This window comes from Gopherus flavomarginatus, chromosome 16 (genome assembly GCF_025201925.1).
Source record: "Gopherus flavomarginatus isolate rGopFla2 chromosome 16, rGopFla2.mat.asm, whole genome shotgun sequence".
In the NCBI taxonomy this organism is placed as follows: domain Eukaryota; kingdom Metazoa; phylum Chordata; order Testudines; family Testudinidae; genus Gopherus; species Gopherus flavomarginatus.
The window spans coordinates 18606819-18625560 of NC_066632.1; positions in this window are offsets into that span (position 1 = coordinate 18606819).

Here is an 18742-nt window from a genome sequence, read left to right on the forward strand (position 1 = left end):
TGGGCGTACCATGGATTTATATAAGTGCAATAAGATATTCTCCATCTTATTCTCTATCCCTTTTTTAATGATTCCTAACATCCTGTTTGCTTTTTTGACTGCCACTGCGCACTGCATGGACGTCTTCAGAGAAGTATCCATGATGACTCCAAGATCTCTTTCCTGATCCCTTGTAGCTAAATTAGCCCCCATCACATTGTATGTATAGTTGGGGTTATTTTTTCCAATATGCATTACTTTACATTTATCCACATTAAATTTCATTTGCCATTTTGTTGCCCAATCACTTAGTTTTGTGAGATCTTTTTGAAGTTCTTTACAGTCTGCTTTGGACTTAACTATCTTGAGCAGTTTAGTATGATCTGCAAACTTTGCCACCTCACTGTTTACCCCTTTCTCCAGACCATTTATGAATAAGTTGAATAGGATTGGTCCTAGGACTGACCCTTGGGGAACACCACTAGTTACACCTCTCCATTCTGAAAATGTATCATTTATTCCTACCCTTTGTTCCCTGTCTTTTAACCAGTTCTCAGTTAGTGAAGGGATCTTCCCTCTTATCCCATGACAACTTAATTTATGTAAGAGCCTTTGGTGAAAGACCTTGTCAAAGGCTTTATGGAAATCTAAGCACACTATCAGAGGGGTAGCCATGTTAGTCTGGCATGCATCTGATGAAATGGGTATTCACCCACGAAACCTTATGTGCCAATACTTCTGTTAGTCTATAACAGGGGCAGGCAACCTATGGCATGCGTGCAGAAGGCGGCACACGAGTTGATTTTTAGTGGCACTCACACTGCCCGGGTCCTGGCTACCAGTCAGGGGATGGGGGTGGGAGGCTCTGCATTTTAATTTAATTTGACATGAAGCTTCTTAAACAATTAAAAAACCTTATTTAGTTTATGTACAACAATATTTTAGTTATATATTATAGACTTATAGAAAGAGACCTTCTAAAAACATTAAAATGTATGACTGGAGCGCGAAACCTTAAATTAGAGTGAATAAATGAAGACTCGGCACACCACTTCTGAAAGATTGCCGAGTCCTGGTCTATAAGGTGCCACAGGACTCTTTGTCGCTAAGTACACTATGTCCACAGGATCCCCCTTGTCCACATGTGTGTTGACACCTTCAAAGAACTAGATTATTAAGACATGATTTCCCTTTACAGTAGGGGTCGGCAACCTTTCAGAAGTACTGTGCCGAGTCTTCATATATTCACTCTAATTTAAGGTTTCACATCCCAGGGATACATTTTAACGTTTTTAGAAGGTCTCTTTCTATAAGTCTATAATATATAACTAAACTGTTGTTGTATGTAAAGTAAATAAGGTTTTTAAAATATGTAAGAAGCTTCATTTAAAATTAAATTAAAATGCAGAGCCTCCCAGACCAGTGGTCAGGACCTGGGCAGGGTGAGTGCCACTGACAATCAGCTCGTGTACCGCCTTTGGCATGCGTGCCATAGGTTGCCTACCTCTGCTTTACAGAAACCATATTGACTTTTGCCCAACAATTTATGTTCTTCTACGTGTCTGACAATTTTATTCTTTACTATTGTTTCAACTAATTTGCCCGGTACCGACGTTAGACTTACTGGTCTGTAATTGCTGGGATCACTACTAAAGCCCCTTTTAAATATTGGCATTACATTAGCTATCTTCCAGTCAGTGGCTATAGAAGCTGATTTAAAGGACAGGTTACAAGCCGCAGTTAAAAGTTCTGCAATTTCACATTTGAGTTCTTTCAGAACATTTGGGTGAATGCCATCTGGTCCCGGTGACTTGTTAATGTTGAGTTTATCAATTAATTCCAAAACCTTCTCTAGTGACACTTCAATCTGTGACAATTCCTCAGATTTGTCACCTACAAAGAACGGCTCGTGTTTGGGAATCTCCCTAACATCCTCAGCTGTGAAGACTGAAGCAAAGAATTCGTTTAGTTTCTCCGCAATGACTTTATCATCTTTAAGCGCTCCTTTTGTATCTTGTTTGTCCAGGGTCCCCACTGGTTGTTTAGCAGGCTTCCTGCTTCTGATGTACTTAAAAAACATTTTGTTATTACCTTTTGAGTTTTTGGCTAGCTGTTCTTCAAACTCCTTTCTGGTTTTTCTTATTACATTTTTACACTTAATTTGGCAGTGTTTATGCTCCTTTCTATTTACCTCACTAGGATTTGACTTCCTCTTTTTTAAAAGATGCTTTTTTATCTCTCACTGCTTCTTTTACATGGTTGTTAAGCCATGGTGGCTCTTTTTTAATTCTTTTACTGTGTTTTTTAAGTTGGAGTATACATTTAAGTTGGGCATCTATTATGGTGTCTTTGAAAAGTGTCCATGCAGCTTGCAGGGATTTCACTCTAGTTACTGTACCTTTTAATTTCTGTTTAACTAATCTCCTCATTTTTGCAAAGTTCCCCTTTCTGAAATTAAATGCCATAGTGTTGGGCTGTTGAGGTTTTCTTCCCACCACAGGAATGTTATTATATTATGATCACTATTTCCAAGCGGTTCTATTATAGTTACCTCTTGGACCAGATCCTGCGCTCCACTCAGGACAAATCCAGAATTGCCTCTCCACTTCTGGGTTCCTGTACCAGCTGCTCCAAGAAACAGTCATTTAAAGTATCATGAAATTTTGTCTTTGCATTTTGTCCTGAGGTGACGTACCCAGTCAATATGGGTATAATTGAAATCCCCCGCTATTATTGAGTTCTTTATTTTGATAGTCTCTTTAATCTCCCTTAGCATTTCATCATCACTATCACTGTCCTGATCAGGCGGTCAATAATAGATCCCTACTGTTATATTCTTATTAGAGCATGGAATTACTATCCATAGATTCTATGGAACATGTGGATTCATATGAGATTTTTACTTCATTTGATTCTACATTTTCTTTCACATATAGTGCTGCTGTCCGTCCCCCGAACAGCCTGTTCTGTCATTCCAATATATTCTGTACCCCGGAATGTTTATGTCCCATTGATTGTCCCCACTTCACCAGGTTTCTGTGATGCCTATTATATCAATATCCTCCCCGCCTGCCCTGGCCCCGTGTTGCTCCTGGAAGCAGCCAGCATGCCCCTGAGGCCCCTGGTGGAGGCAGGGCTCTCCACACAGCGCTACCTCTGCAGCTCCCATTGGCCAGGAATGGGGAATTGTGGCCAATGGGAGCTGCAGGAATGGTGCATGCAGAGAGGGCCAGGGCATGGAGCCACGTGCCCTCCCCCCCTAGGGGCTGCAGCACACAGGCATGGTGGCCACGTCTGAGAGTGGCATGGAGCCAGGGCAGGCAGCGAGCCTGCCTTAGCCCCACCGTGCCAACCACCAGGAGCCGCCCGAGGTAAGTGCCTCCTGCACCCCAAAACCCTACTCCATCCCTGAACCCCCGCCCAGAACCAGCACCCCATAGTCCCACCTGCACCCTGAACCCCCTCCTGTATCCCAAACCCCTGCCTCAGCCCTGAGGCCCCTCCCAGAGCCAGCATCCTGTACCCCTCCAGCACTCCAACACTCTTCCCCAGCCCAGAGTCCCCTTCTGTACCCAAACTCCCTCCCAGAGCTTGTACCCCTCACCCCTTATTGCATCCCAACTCCCTATCCGAAGCTCAGCCCAGAGCCCCTCTCACAGTCCAAACCCCTCGGCCCAAGTCCAGACCTCACCCCCCACACATACACCAACCCTCTGCCCTAGCCCAGTGAAAATGAGTGAGGGTCAGGGACAGCGAGTGTCAGAGGGAGGAGGGATGGAGTGAGCAGAGCAGGGCCTCAGGAAAGGGGTTGGATAGATCCTGGGCTGCACGTAAATTCAACAAGTGATCTCATGCATTAAAAGGTTGGAGACCACTGAAGTACAGCAATTGCTGATTTACCCCGTATTATACAAAGTATTGCCCCCAATATCCCATAGTTGGCATAATTTCCCTCCCCTCTCTCCACAAGTAGGACAGTATTTCTTGTTCTCTGCTCTGGGTTGTGGATTCATTTGCTCCTGATGCGCTCGGCTTGGGGTCCTGATGGGGAGCTCACCTGGCATGGGGCTTGCAGGCTCACAAGCTCGCCATTGCCCTCAGGTTAGCCACACAAGGTAAGTCTGCATTGCAGCTAGAGCTGTAATGCCCAGCTCAGGCAGATGTACATGCGCTAGCTTTGCTCGAGAAATAGCAGCGTGGCCGCGGAGGCTTAGGCAAGCCACCTAAGTGCAATCCTACCTGACACTCTGGATATGTCATTGGGTGGTTAGTCCCGCCCAGGCAACCACACAGCTACTTTTAGAGTGTAACTTGATCAAAACTAGCATATATATGTCACCCCAAGCCAGGAACTAAACCTTGTGGCTGCAGTGTAGATGTGCTCGTCTCCTTAGGCCCAGGGGTGGCTCTAAACATTTTGCTGCCCCAAGCATGGTGTCATGCCGTGGGGGATGTTCTGCCGCTCGCCGGTCCCGTGGCTCCGATGGACTTCCCGCAGGCGTGCCTGTGGAGGATCCGCTTGTCCCGCGGACAAGCGAACCCTCCACAGGCACGCCTGCGGGAGATCCACCGGAGCCATGGGACCAGCGGACCCTCCGCAGGCATGCTGCCGAAGGCACCCTGCCTGCCGCCCTCTGGGTGACCGGCAGAGCGCCCGCCACAGCATGCCGCCCCAAGCATGTGCTTGGCATGCTGGGAACTGGAGCCGCCCCTGCTTAGGCCTCAGCTCCCTTTCTTTCCAATGGCTAATGATCATTCCTGTCTCCCACCCTGTGTCTGCCTCTGGGGGAGGGACTGTCTCTCGCTCTGGGGCCGTGCAGCACCCAGCATAATGAGGCTTTGCTCTCGGACGGGGCTTCCAAGTGCTGCTGCAATACAAACATTTAATAGTAACTGGCTGAAAGGTATAGACACTTATTGGGTTCCTCAGTGGTCTTGGAGTCAGGAGAACCCGAACGCTAGGTGTGAACGAGGAAGAGCTAGTGACTGGGAATGGTCCCCTGGCCCAGGCTGGCCTTCAGGGGGAGAAGAGTGCTGTAACGGGGTCAACACCCACCTCTCATGAGCGCCCCCTTCTGGTTGGGTGTGTCTTCACCCTTTCGGTGGTTCTCAGGTGGTTTTTTTCAGTGACTTAGCCCTCTGACCGAGTCACACACACTGTCTGCATGTGAATCAGAATAGACCCCTTCCCGGCTATCCGTTCACCAGGGCCAATCTCAGTACCCCTCTGGTGGTGTCTCTCTAGCCCTCTCTGGGCTGAGTCTTTATGTAGTCCTGGCCCTGGTATGGGGCCATATCCCCAGGGCTTGAGACACTATCTTCCTGCAGCCCTACTCAGTCCCAGCAGCCAGCTGGGAGCTCCTTCCTTGCTCCCCTGGTCACTGCCAGCAGACTGTCTTTGGTTCCTAGCCGTCCTAGCAACCAGCCAGGAGCCTCTCTCTCTGCTGGTCGCTGCCAGCAGACTGTCTGTGGTCCTGCTACTCTTCCAGCCACCCAGACAACGCTGGGACATTTGGGTCAGCACTGATGGAAAGGGAGAGCCCCCCTACTGAATCCGCAGTGACACTTTGAGTTCAACCCAGACCAGTAAGGGGTTGTGTCATTATCTGCCCTGCAGCTCTGGGCCTGGACTCCAGCTGCCAGCAGACAAGCATGCAGGTCACATCCCTGCTTTCACCGCTCAATGAATGTTTGCAGAGTGAGCTCAGCACCCTTCCCCATCCTGAATTTCCCCAAAGCTGTGTCTCTGCAGTGTCCAGCCCTCTCCTGGAACACACACAGAAGTTATGATGTTCATTGCTTTTTTAAGGAGATGGAAACAACAGCTTGTTATCTTGACTGGGGTGAACAATCACTGCAGTGCAATCAAAGCACTGGGTTGGTTTAGCTAAAAAGTAAAAAGTTATTGAATTAAAAAGAGAGAGGGTTCAGGTGAATTCAGGTACAAGAGATAAAGACAGAAAGGGATACAAACAAAAATACACACTTTCTAATGGCTAAAACCTAACCTACACTCTTCATTCAAGATAAAAGCAGCAAAGAGTCCTGTGGCACCTTATAGACTAACAGACGTTTTGGAGCATGAGCTTTCGTGGGTGACCACTACATGCATCCGACGAAGTGGGTATTCACCCACGAAAGCTCATGCTTCAAAATGTCTATTAGTCTATAAGGTGCTGCAGGACTCTTTGCTGCTTTTACAGATCCAGACTAACACGGCTACCCCTCTGATACTTTATTCAAGGTAGTTTTCTCACCTCTCTTCCTTTTCCAGCAACAGTTAGCTAGCTTTTAGTCAGGAGTCCCACAGAGCCTAAGGTGCTGGTTTTCCTTGTCTCCTCAGGTGAAGGATAACTTAGGGGTTCATCCCCTCTCTTTATAGTCCAGTGATCCTTTGAAATGTATTCTTCTGAAAGCTCTTCCTGGATCAAGTTCCTCTTCCCTGCTTGGTATGGACGCCAGGCTGGCTTCTCCCCTGCTGGGGATTTTGACAAGGAGAGTGATCTCTTGCTTCAACTTCTAATACAAATGAATAGCCCATTGAATTTGGCCACACCTGGTCTGGGCTGTTGGCCTCTTTCCTGTGCCCAGAGGAAATCTGTTTATCCACTTCCCTTACATATCTCACATATTTCCAGCAGAAGTTCCTTCTGGGTTGACACAAGGATATTATTGAACAGTGAGCTATTAGCTTCCCAAAGACATATTACATGACACCTCTTAGATACAGATTATAACAGCAGTGAATTGGGGTACACTCAGCTGATCAGGCCAACTGAAGTTCACTGCTAGATACCAGGTGTCACGGAGTGTGGGGGAGTCCGGCCCTGCACCCCTCTTCCTGGGACCCACAGTGACTCTCAGCCAGCCAGTAAAACAGAAGGTTTATTGGACAACAGGAACACAGGTTACAGCAGAGCTTGCAGGCACAGTCAGGACCCCTCCACCGAGTCCTTCTGGGCTTTCAGGGTGCTTGGATCCTAGCTAGGATACCCTGAATTCCGCCCACACAGCCCCAAGCCCAAACTCAAACTGCTTCCCTCCTGCCACTCCCTTCCTTTGTCCCCTTCCTGGGCAAAGGTGTTGACCTTTCCCCTCCCTTACCTAGCTCAGGTTACAGGCTCTGGCATCGTCCATCTCCTAAAGTCCTCCCCTGCTCTCCCACTCCCCACACAGACAGTCCCTACTGCATCACATCTCTCCCCCCTTCGAGACTGAACTGAGCGGGGTCACTCTGCCCAGTGACCTGGGGAAGTTCAGGGTCCCCTCTCCGGGACAACGCATCCGCTGTCAGGTTGGCACTTCCCTTCACATGGACCACGTCCATGTCATAGTCCTGCAGGAGCAGGCTCCACCTCAGGAGCTTGGCGTTGGCTCCTTTCATCTGGTGCAGCCAGGTCAGGGGAGAGTGGTCGGTGTACACGGTGAAGTGTCGCCCAAAGAGATATGGCTCCAGTTTCTTAAGGGCCCACACCATGGCCAGGCATTCCTTCTCGATGGCCGCGTAGCTTTGTTCCCGGGGTAGCAGCTTCTTACTCAGGTACACGATGGGGTGTCTCTCCCCCTTTTCATCCTCCTGCATTAACACCGCCCCCAGTCCCGTGTCTGAGGCATCGGTGAACACCATAAAGGGTTTGTCAAAATCTGGGTTTGCCAGAACTGGGTCGCTAACCAGAGCCTCCTTCAGCGCCCGGAAAGCCTCCTGGCACTGCTCAGTCCAGATCACCTTGTCTGGCTTCCCCTTTTTGCACAGTTCAGTGATGGGGCCGGCTATGGCACTGAAGTGGGGCACGAACCTTCGATAGTACCCCGCCATCCCAATAAAGGCCTGGACCTGCTTTTTGGTTTGGGGAGCAGGCCAGTCTCTGATCACCTCCACCTTGGCTGGTTCCGGCTTCAGGCAGCCGCTCCCCACCCGATGGCCCAGGTAAGATACTTCAGCCATCCCCACCTTGCACTTCTCAGCCTTTACTGTTAACCCAGCCTTTCGGAGTCGGTCTAGGACTTGTTTAACCTGGGACACGTGGTCCTCCCAGGTCTGGCTGAAGACGCAGATGTCGTCAATATACGCCACGGCAAAACTCTCCATCCCCCTCAGTAGCTGATCCACCAGGCGCTGGAAGGTGGCCGGCGCTCCCTTGAGGCCGAAGGGCAGGGTCAAAAACTCATAGAGCCCCAGAGGGGTGATAAAGGCCGATTTCAGCCTGGCATCTGCGTCCAGCGGCACTTGCCAGTAGCCTTTGGTAAGATCCATAGTGGTGAGGTACCGTGCACCTCCCAGCTTGTCTAGGAGCTCGTCAGGCCTGGGCATAGGGTAGGCATCAGATACGGTGATGGCATTGAGCTTTCGATAGTCCACACAGAACCGGATTGACCCATCCTTCTTGGGAACCAGCACTACTGGCGAGGCCCAAGGGCTGGAAGACGGCTGGATCACCCCCAAAGCCAGCATGTCCCTGACCTCTCTTTCAAGATCCTGGGCAGTTTTACCAGTGACCCGAAAAGGGGAGCATCTTATAGGGGGGTGTGACCCCGTCTCCACCCGGCGGACAGTCAAATTAGTGCGTCCAGGCTGGTTGGAAAACAGCTGTCGGTACAGATGCAGCACCCCTCTGATCTCAGCGTGCTGGCCCGGGGTCAGTTGCTCAGAGAGGGGAATCGCCTCCAGGGGGGAACCAGCTTTTGTCCCAGGGAATAGATCCACTAAGGGGTCATCTCCCTGCCCCTCCCAATGTCCACACACGGCCAACACCACATTCCCCCTGTCATAGTATGGTTTCATCATGTTCACATGGTACACCCGACGGTGATGTGCCCGGTTTGACAGCTCCACCACATAGTTTACCTCATTCAGTTGCTTGATAACCTTGAAGGGCCCTTCCCAGGCGGCCTGGAGTTTGTTTCTCCTCACGGGGATAAGAACCATCACCTGATCCCCGGTGGCGAAGGCACGGGCTCGTGCTGTGCGGTCATACCAGACCTTCTGCCTCCTCTGGGCTCGGGCCAGATTCTCCCTGGCCAGGCCCATGAGCTCGGCCAGTCTTTCCTGGAAGGTCAGGACATACTCCACCACTGACTCTCCCTCGGGAGCGGCCTTCCCCTCCCATTCGTCCCTCATCAGGTCTAGGGGCCCCCTCACCCGCCTTCCATACAACAGTTCGAAAGGTGAAAAACCGGTAGATTCCTGGGGTACCTCCCTGTACGCAAACAGCAGGTGAGGTAAGTACTTGTCCCAATCTTGCGGATGCTGGTTCATAAATGTTTTTAGCATCATCTTCAGCGTCCCGTTGAACCTTTCTACCAGCCCGTTGGACTGCGGGTGATACGCTGAGGCCCAGTTGTGCTGGACCCCACATTTCTGCCATAAGGACCGGAGCAGGGCCGACATGAAGTTGGACCCCTGGTCCGTTAAGACCTCCTTGGGGAACCCCACCTGGCTGAAAATTGTCAGCAGCGCATCTGCCACTGTGTCTGCTTCGATAGAGGACAAGGCCACCGCCTCGGGGTAGCGAGTGGCAAAATCCACCACCACCAGGATGTATTTCTTCCCTGACCGGGTCATCTTCCTGAGAGGTCCCACTATGTCCATGGCCACCTTCTGGAAAGGTTCTTCTATGATGGGTAAAGGCCTCAAAGCCGCTTTCCCCTTGTCCCGGGCCTTCCCCACCCTCTGGCAGGGGTCACAGGATTGGCAGTACTGTCGGACATGGGTAAAGACCCCAGGCCAGTAAAAGTTCTGTAGCAGCCTCTGCCTGGTGCGCCGGATTCCCTGGTGCCCTGCGAGAGGGATGTCATGGGCCAGGTACAACAGCTTGTGACGGAACTTCTGGGGAACCACCAGCTGCCTCCTGATCCCCCATGACTCTACTTCCCCTGGGGGAGCCCATTCTCGGTACAGGAACCCCTTCTCCCACAGGAACCTCTCCTTGCAACCTCTCCTCATGGTCTGTACCGCACTAAGGTCAGCCTGGTCCCTGTGCTTCCGCAAGGAGGGATCTTTCTGCAACTCGGCCTGGAACTCAGCAGCTGGGACAGGAATGGGGACCGGCTCTCTCTTGCTGGCTGGGACTGAGGCCGCAGCCTCTCTGCACCATGCCCCTGGGCGTTCCCCGCTCCCTGAGTTAGGGTCCTGCACCTCAGGTCGAGTACCTTCCCCGTTTTCGGGGTGCAGTGCCATTTGCCGACTCTGACTACGAGTCACGACCAGGGCACTCTGGGTGTTACTAGGCCAGTCCTCAAGGTCCCCTCCCATTAACACGTCAGTGGGCAAATATTGGTGTACCCCCACATCTTTGGGGCCCTCCTTGGCCCCCCATTTCAGGTGTACCCTTGCCACGGGTACCTTGAATGGGGTCCCGCCCACGCCCATCAGGGTCAGGTAGGTGTCGGGCACCATCCGATCTGAGGCCACCACCTCGGGCCGGGCCAGCGTCACCTCTGCGCCCGTGTCCCAGTACCCAGTGACCTTCCTCCCATCCACTTCCAGGGAAACAATGCACTCTTTCCGGAGGGGCAGCCCCGCGCCCACCCGGTAAACCAAAAACCCGGAACCGGGAGCATCCATAGGTGGTATGTTGCCAACCCCCCTTTCCTGGGAATGTAGCCCCTCCTCCGATTGGGTTTTTACCCAGTCCACCCTCTGCGGGTTGGGTCTGCTTGGTCTGTCCCTGAGCTTGGGGCACTGGGCCCGTATGTGACCTCGTTGGCCACAGCGATAGCAGCCCATATCTCGTGGGTCCCCTTGAGTGGGTCGGAGGGACCTGCCGCTGGATGTTCCCCTTTTGGGGGGGTTCTCCATAGGCCCCCTTTGGGAGGTCCCATGTTGACTCTCTCTCTGCGTTGAGGCAGGCCTGCTCCTTCGAGACTCCTCCCTGCCATCCCCTGCCCGACTGTCCACAAATTGGTCGGCCAGCTGGCCTGCATGCTGCGGGTTCTCCGGCTTCTGGTCCATCAACCACAGCCTCAGGTCGGACGGGCACTGCTCGTACAGGTGCTCCAGTATGAATAGGTCAAGCAGGTCCTCTTTAGTTTGGGCCCCAGCTGTCCACTTGCGGGCATACCCCTGCGCCCGGTTGACCAGTTGTAGGTATGTGACCTCACGGGTTTTACGCTGGCTCCGGAACTTTTTCCGGTACATCTCAGGAGTCAGCCCAAACTCGCGGAGCAGGGCCTGTTTGAACAGTTCGTAGTCCCCTGCCTCCGCCCCTTTCAGTCGGCTGTACACCTCCACGGCTGTGGAGTCCAGTAAGGGGGTGAGAACTGCGATCCTGTCTGCAGGGCCAACCCTGTGCAGCTCGCAGGCATTCTCAAAGGCTGTCAGGAAGGTATCTATGTCCTCCCCCTCCTTCCGCCGGGGCAGCAAGTGCTTATCAAAGCTCTTTGTAGGCTTGGGTCCCCCCTCACTCACCGCAGCCGGAGCCTCACTGCTCCTCAGCCGGGCCAGGTCCAGCTCATGTTTACGCTGTTTCTCCTTCTCCTCCCACTCACGCTGGCGCTGGTTCTCCTCATGTTTACGCTGGTTCTCCTCATGTTCACGCTGTTTCGCCTTCTCCAGCTCTCGCCTCTTTAACTCGAGCTCCTCCCGTCTCAGCTCCCTTTCATATTCCAGCCGCATCCGCTCCACGGATGCCGAGCGTCGCCGTGAGGATCCCCTGCCGGCCGGGGGTGTCACGGTGCCCTCGGTATACACTGGGCTCCTCCCCGCCCTTCCTCTACGCCTAGGAAGGGGGGCTCTCGGGAAGCCCTCATCCGCCGGCTGACCACTCCCAGCGGGGACAGACACTGGTGCCTGCGCTGCATCTGCTCGGCTGCTTCCCTCAGAGACAGGGCTCCGTTCATTCATGCGGTCTCCCTCTTCCAGCTGGGCAATCAGCTGGTCCTTGGTGCGTCTCCCTGGGTGCAGCCCCCTCTGCTTGCACAGCTCTAGCAGGTCACACTTGCGCCGCTTGGCATACATCTTCCTGCTGGCCACTCACAGGCCGGGGTGCTCGCCGCTCCCCACGGTTTCCAGGGGGACCCCTAGTGCACCAGCCCTTCTTGAGGTCACCACCTCTCTGCCAGGGTCGAGCTGCAGACTCCTCCGCCCCTGGGACCGCTCGCTGCAATCCCCCGGGGGACCCTGTTACTGCAAAGTCCTTCTCACTGGGCACACACTCCCAGGGGTTAACCACCCCTTCGTTTTACTGCTCCCCAGTCACTTACTGCAGGAAGCGCCGTCCACAGGGTGCAGTATCTCCCGCCGCTGCCACCAGTTGTCACGGAGTGTGGGGGAGTCCGGCCCTGCACCCCTCTTCCTGGGACCCACAGTGACTCTCAGCCAGCCAGTAAAACAGAAGGTTTATTGGACAACAGGAACACAGGTTACAGCAGAGCTTGCAGGCACAGTCAGGACCCCTCCACCGAGTCCTTCTGGGCTTTCAGGGTGCTTGGATCCTAGCTAGGATACCCTGAATTCCGCCCACACAGCCCCAAGCCCAAACTCAAACTGCTTCCCTCCTGCCACTCCCTTCCTTTGTCCCCTTCCCGGGCAAAGGTGTTGACCTTTCCCCTCCCTTACCTAGCTCAGGTTACAGGCTCTGGCATCGTCCATCTCCTAAAGTTCTCCCCTGCTCTCCCACTCCCCACACAGACAGTCCCTACTGCATCACACCAGGGAGCCCCAGGCCTTCTGGCATAGGGATGCTCTTATGGTCATCCCCCTCATCCCTCTCCCTACAATGCAGGGGTGTAGCCATGGGTGGGCCTGAATGGGTCACAGCCCTCCCATCCTCCTGCCCCTCAGCAAGCCTCCTGCCCCCACATTCTCCTTCCCCTCAACCTCTTTCCTGCCCCCACATCTTCCTGCCCCCCTCATCTTATCCCTGCCCCCATATCCCCCTGCCCCTCAGCAACCATCCTGCCCCCCACATCCCATTGCTCCCCAGCAGCTAAAATGCAAATGTGCCAGAAGGAGTCCCCCTGTTCTGCCATGATCTCTGCCCAACTGTCTTCTATAGAATAGCTCCTCTCAGGCAGCATTATCTTTCCTTCTAATACAAATAATACATCTACAAAAATGACTCCTCAGTGAGCCAGGAAATTTGATGTGTGCCAAGTGAGCAAACTGCAGCACGAAATGAGTGCCGTGTGGGAAATGGAAATCCGTTCCCACAAAAAAAAATTCTGGTTTTCTAAATATTTTTCATCCTGGATCAGGACGAAAAGTCAAAAATCATTACATTTCTCATGGGATCTCCAGCCAATTCTGTCCGTGAAAACCAAACTGGAATTTTTTCCCAGTTGCCTCAGGTGGAAGGCTCTTGTCAATTTAACTTTTGCCTGGCTGGTGGAGAGGCAGAAAGGTGGGGTGCCCAGCTGTCTTTCCCTGCCCCCTCCCCAACCCCCATTTACCACAAAGATCTCTTGGCATCTCTCATTGCTGCTGTAACACAAATAGTAGACTAGCTTTGAGGCTCAGTAATTTACTAAGGAACAAAGCAAATGTCCAAGATTTCTTATTGCATTTGCTTAAGACCATCAATCACCAATTCTTTAGTATTTCTAATACATTTATCCAAGAGCCAGAACTTCTCCAAGGAGTAAGGATGCACTTATCTTAAAGGATCTCCTAAGACTGTGGGCCTTGTGATTGGGATGGTTTGCTCAGAAAGGGACAAGTTTAGAATATCAAAAGCAATTGCTTAAAGCTAGGGTTTAGCTCTCTCCTAGGCCAGTTTGATTGGCCATATAACGGCGGGCATGCATATAGCGCGAGCTAGTTATGGTACAAAGCATGGCTAGAAAGTGTAGCCTCAACAAGATAACCTGGAGTTATTTATATTAAAGAACAGAGGGGAATGACAAGCTTTGACATGAAATCTCATCACTCCTGCTTGTCCTGTCACCCCGAAGCAGGGGAGGGCTGTTTAGAAGGCTGGTGTGGGTGTTGCTTGCACGTCTGGATTCTACAGCCTCTTTATGGATTCAGTCAAATCTTCTTAGGACTGTGACCCTCAATGAGCCTCAAATCTTTCCCAGATGAGGGTTCAGCAAAGCTCTGGAGTCCCACATGGTGACCTCAGTTTTATGTACCCAACTTTCAGGCCTCCTTGGAGTGGGCTGTGCTCTGGTTGCTATTGGCCATTTGCTGAATTGCGCTCAGCTTTCTGTTCTCTCTTTTTCTGCTGCTTCCAGCAGTAGCCAATAGATGGCCCCAGTGTATAACACAGTTCTTCAATGGGCCTTTTCGTCAGACCATAATATTGTTTTTACTGTTGTTATTTTAAGAACTAATTCATTTAATAGAATCATAGAATCATAGAATATCAGGGTTGGAAGGGACCTCAGGAGGTATCTAGTCCAACCCCCTGCTCAAAGTAGGACCAATTCCCAACTAAATCGTCCCAGCCAGGGCTTTGTCAAGCCTGACCTTAAAAACCTCTAAGGAAGGAGATTCCACCACCTCCCTAGGTAACCCATTCCAGTGCTTCACCACCCTCCTAGTGAAAAAGTTTTTCCTAATATCCAACCTAAACCTCCCCCACTGTAACTTGAGACTATTACTCCTTGTTCTGTCATCAGGTACCACTGAGAACAGTCTAGATCCATCCTCTTTGGAACCCCCTTTCAGGTAGTTGAAAGCAGCTATCAAATCCCCCCTCATTCTTCTTTTCTGCAGACTAAACAATCCCAGTTCCCTCAGCCTCTCATCGTAAGTCATGTGCTCCAGTTCCCTAATCATTTTTGAAGAAAACATAAAATTAATGCTGGTAAAGTGAAGTGGTAAATAACCAATAGGACACAGCAATTCTCTGAGCAATCTGGATCATTTGGTATGCTGGACTAATTTGAAGAACATGCATTATAATACAGCCAAACATAAGGTCACACACCTAGAAACAAAGAATGTCAGTCTCAGTTACAAGATGGGGATTGTAGCCTGTAAACCAGGAACTCAGAAAAAGAATCATGATGGAAAATAACTGATCTTGAGTTTACAGTGTGATGCTGTGGCTCTGAGTGCTGTGACACAGTGACTCCTTGGCAAGGGCTCCACTGTTCTTTGCAAACAACTCTTGTCTCAGCCCTGGCAAACTCACTACACCAAACACATGTCTTGCAGGGTAGTTATCCAGAAGGTGTAACATGTCAGGTATCTAATGAAAGCTCCTCACTTTTCAAGACTCATAACCATTGCGAAGTGTACATACGGGCAATAGTTACAGAATAATGTAACTATGTTGAAAGTATGCTTTATGATTTTGGAGTAAAAGTTTGTCACCATCTACATCCGCATGACAAGCTTTTACCCCAAAATCACCATTACATCAAGTCCCACATGAGCCACTCCATTATCTTGCCCAGGACTGATGTCAAACTGACAGGCCTATAATTATCGGAGTCATCCTGTTTATCTTTTTTAAAATACTGACACAAGATTAGCTTTCTTCTAGTCTTCTGGAAGTGCTACAGTGTTCCAAGACTTATTGAAAATCAACATTAACCGTCCAATGAGCTCCTTGGCCAGTTCTTTTAAAACTGTTGGATGCAAGTTATCTGGATCTGCTGATTTAAAAATAGCTGGCTTTTGTAGCTGCTATTTAACATCCTCCTGAGATACTAGTAGAATGCAGTGTGTTATCATATGATATAGCCATATCATCTATTTTTCCCAAATACAGATCAGAAATATTTTTTGAATGCTTCTGCATTATTATTTATAATTTTACCAATGCCATCTATTAATGGACCAATACCATTCCCAGGATTATTTTTGTTCTTAATATACTTAAAAAACTTTTCTTATTGTCCTTATCTCTGCTGGCCATAGATTTCTCCTTGTGTCCCTTATCAATTTTCTACAATTGCTGGCTTCTGATTTATATTAATTAGTATAATTTTTCCTTTCTTCCATTTGTTATATATATTTATATAGATAGCTTCACTTCCCCTCTAATACCTGCTCTTGTGCATTAGCTGGTAGGACATTGATCCGTAAGCAATCAAGATCATTTTCTTCCGAGATATCAGTGATTTGGGAACACGTAATTCAATTTTTCACATTGAGTGTCATTCTCCCACTTCCCTTATGCTCACTTGATCCTTCCTAAATAGATCATAGCCATTGATTGTAATATTCTAGTCATGGGGATCATCCGACCAGGTTTCAGTAATACCAACTACATCAAGTTTATGCTTACAAATGAGCAATTCCAATACTTCTTGTTTGTTACCCACAGGGCTGGCTCAGGCTTTATTGCCCCAGCTCAAGCGGCAAAGGAAAAAAAAAAAGCTGCGATCAGTGGCACTTTGGTGGCAGCTCAACCACGCTGCTTCATTCCTCGGTGGCAATTCAGCAGCGGGTCCTTCGCTCCGAGAAGGTCTGAGGTACCTGCCGCCAAATTGCCGCTGAAGACCGGATGTGCTGCCACTTCCCATTGGCCACCCCAAGCACCTGCTTCGTTCACTGGCCTGCCCTGGTTACTCAGGCTCCTAGCACTGGTGTATATGGAATTCAGGAATTTCTTCTCTTCATGTCCTTTGGTTCCTTGACTAATTTGTTCTTAACATCTCAATTTTGTGCTGAGTATGAATCTCTTCCGTCTTTTAACACTCCCCTTTTCTTATTAGTTTAATGCCTTCCTGACTATCCTAGCCAGCCTATTCCTGAGAATATTGGTCCTCCTTCAGTGGAGATGTACGCGGTGATCACAGTGGGGAAGTTGGCAACTCCAACCTGCTACCGGTTGGTCGTGAATCAGTTTGGAGTTGGGAAGTTGACCGTTGGAGTTGCGTTAATGCAAGTGTGTAGGGCCATTAATCACATCCTGCTATGAAGGACCATGACTCTTGGCAACGTGCGTGAAATAGTGGATGGCTTTGCAGAAACGTGTTTCCCTAACTGCAGAGGGGCGATAGATGGCATACGTATTCCAATTTTGGCACTGGACTACCTTGAGATGGAGTACATCAATAGGAAGAGGTAGTTCTCCATGGTGTTGCAGGCATTTGTGGATCACCGCAGGTGTTTCACTGACATCAATGCGGGGTGGTCTAGAAAGGTGCATGACGCACGTGTCTTTAGGAACACCAATCTGTACAGAAAACTACATATGGGGACTTTCTTTCCAGACCAGAAGATTACAGTGAGGGATGTTGAAATGCTCACAGGAAGATCCGGCATACTCCTGAATGCCATGGCTCATGAAGCCTTACACAGGAAACTTGCATAGCAGTAAGGAGCAATTCAACAATTGGTTTAGTACGTGCAGGATGACCATGGCGTTTGGCGGATTAAAGGCGTGCTGGCGATGCCATTATGGCAGGTTAGACCTCAACAAGGATAATATTACCATGGTCATAGACGTGTGTTTTACATTGCACAATATTTGTGAAGGTAAGGGTGAAAAGTTTGCTTAGGGGTGGACTGCTAAGGGAAACTGCCTGGTCACTGATTTTGAGCAGCCAGATACCGAGGCTATTAAAGGGGTACAACAGGGGACAATTCGAATCAGAAAGCCTTTGAGGCAACATTTAAAGAAATCAAGTTTTACTAGGGAGCACTTGTCATTTTTGTGGCTTAGGATTCCATTTAAGCAAATGCGCTTAAACTGCTTGTGTATGTGCTGCTGCCTCCTGCTATCACAACAAATAAAGATTACTTATCATTCTAAAACTTTGCTTTTATTGCACAGAAAACACCACCACCACCACATCCACCCACACAAATGCTTGGTGGGAGAGAAGGCACCAGGGGAGGGCTGACTTTCAGAGCTGTGGGTAGGTCCAGCTATCATTTGAAAATGTGTCTATGGGGATGTTGTGAACGGGAAAGCGAGACGTCCCAGAGAGTGGAAAAGAATACGCAGGTAGAGTTTGGGGAGGGCATAGCAAAGAGTTCTGAATGTGCTGAAGGGGAAGGCAGGCATGCATCTGCTCAGTCTGAAGCGTTATGAGGGACTTCAGAATCTCACTTTGCTTCCCCATAGCTTTAATAATCCTCTAAGCAGCATCCTTAATGAAGGCCTAATTTTCTTTTCTCTCCTGCTTTTCAATTTCCCTCCACGTCATGCATTCCCTCTTTTCTGTATCCGAGTATTGCAGCAGCTTCTGGAACATGTCCTTGCTTCATCTCAGGTGCTTTCTTATCTGGCAGAGATGCTCTGTCAGTATGTAGGGGGTGCCTCTGAAGGCCACATCTGCAGAAGCACAAGGAACAATACACAGAAGCATGATTGTTAAGTACACACAAAGCATTGATAAAGTATAGTCAACTACACCTCTAATAACACACCAATCGCTTTCTCACTGCCCCTTGACATGCACAGGTCAGCAACCACCGTAAGCATGATGAGTTTACCTCAGGGCGAGGGGCATTGTACATGAGGAGAAGAGCAATATGAAAGGGTCATGGTGTAGTGAACTAGGGACAATATTTTAAATTTTCCCACCCTTTTCCATAGGCAGGGGTCATTGTAGCAGATATATCACTCCTGTAAGCAAGGAAGTAAGGGTTCGTTTAATGGCTTCCAACCCACTCCCTATGCTGCTCGCCTGTGCACTGCTTTGGTCCCTGTGCAAGTGATTGTGGAATGGCATGGGAAAGTTTCTTTCAAAGGGGGAAGGAACAAAGCATCTCTGCCAAGAAATTTTCAGCAGAGTATTGCTGCGTACCTGCATGACAGTTTCCTAGAGCGCTCTCTGGAGGATTCCTGTGAAATCTCAGTGTGCATCAACACCCTGTTGAATGCACTGCTTAGCTGCACTGGGAAATGTCCAATACACA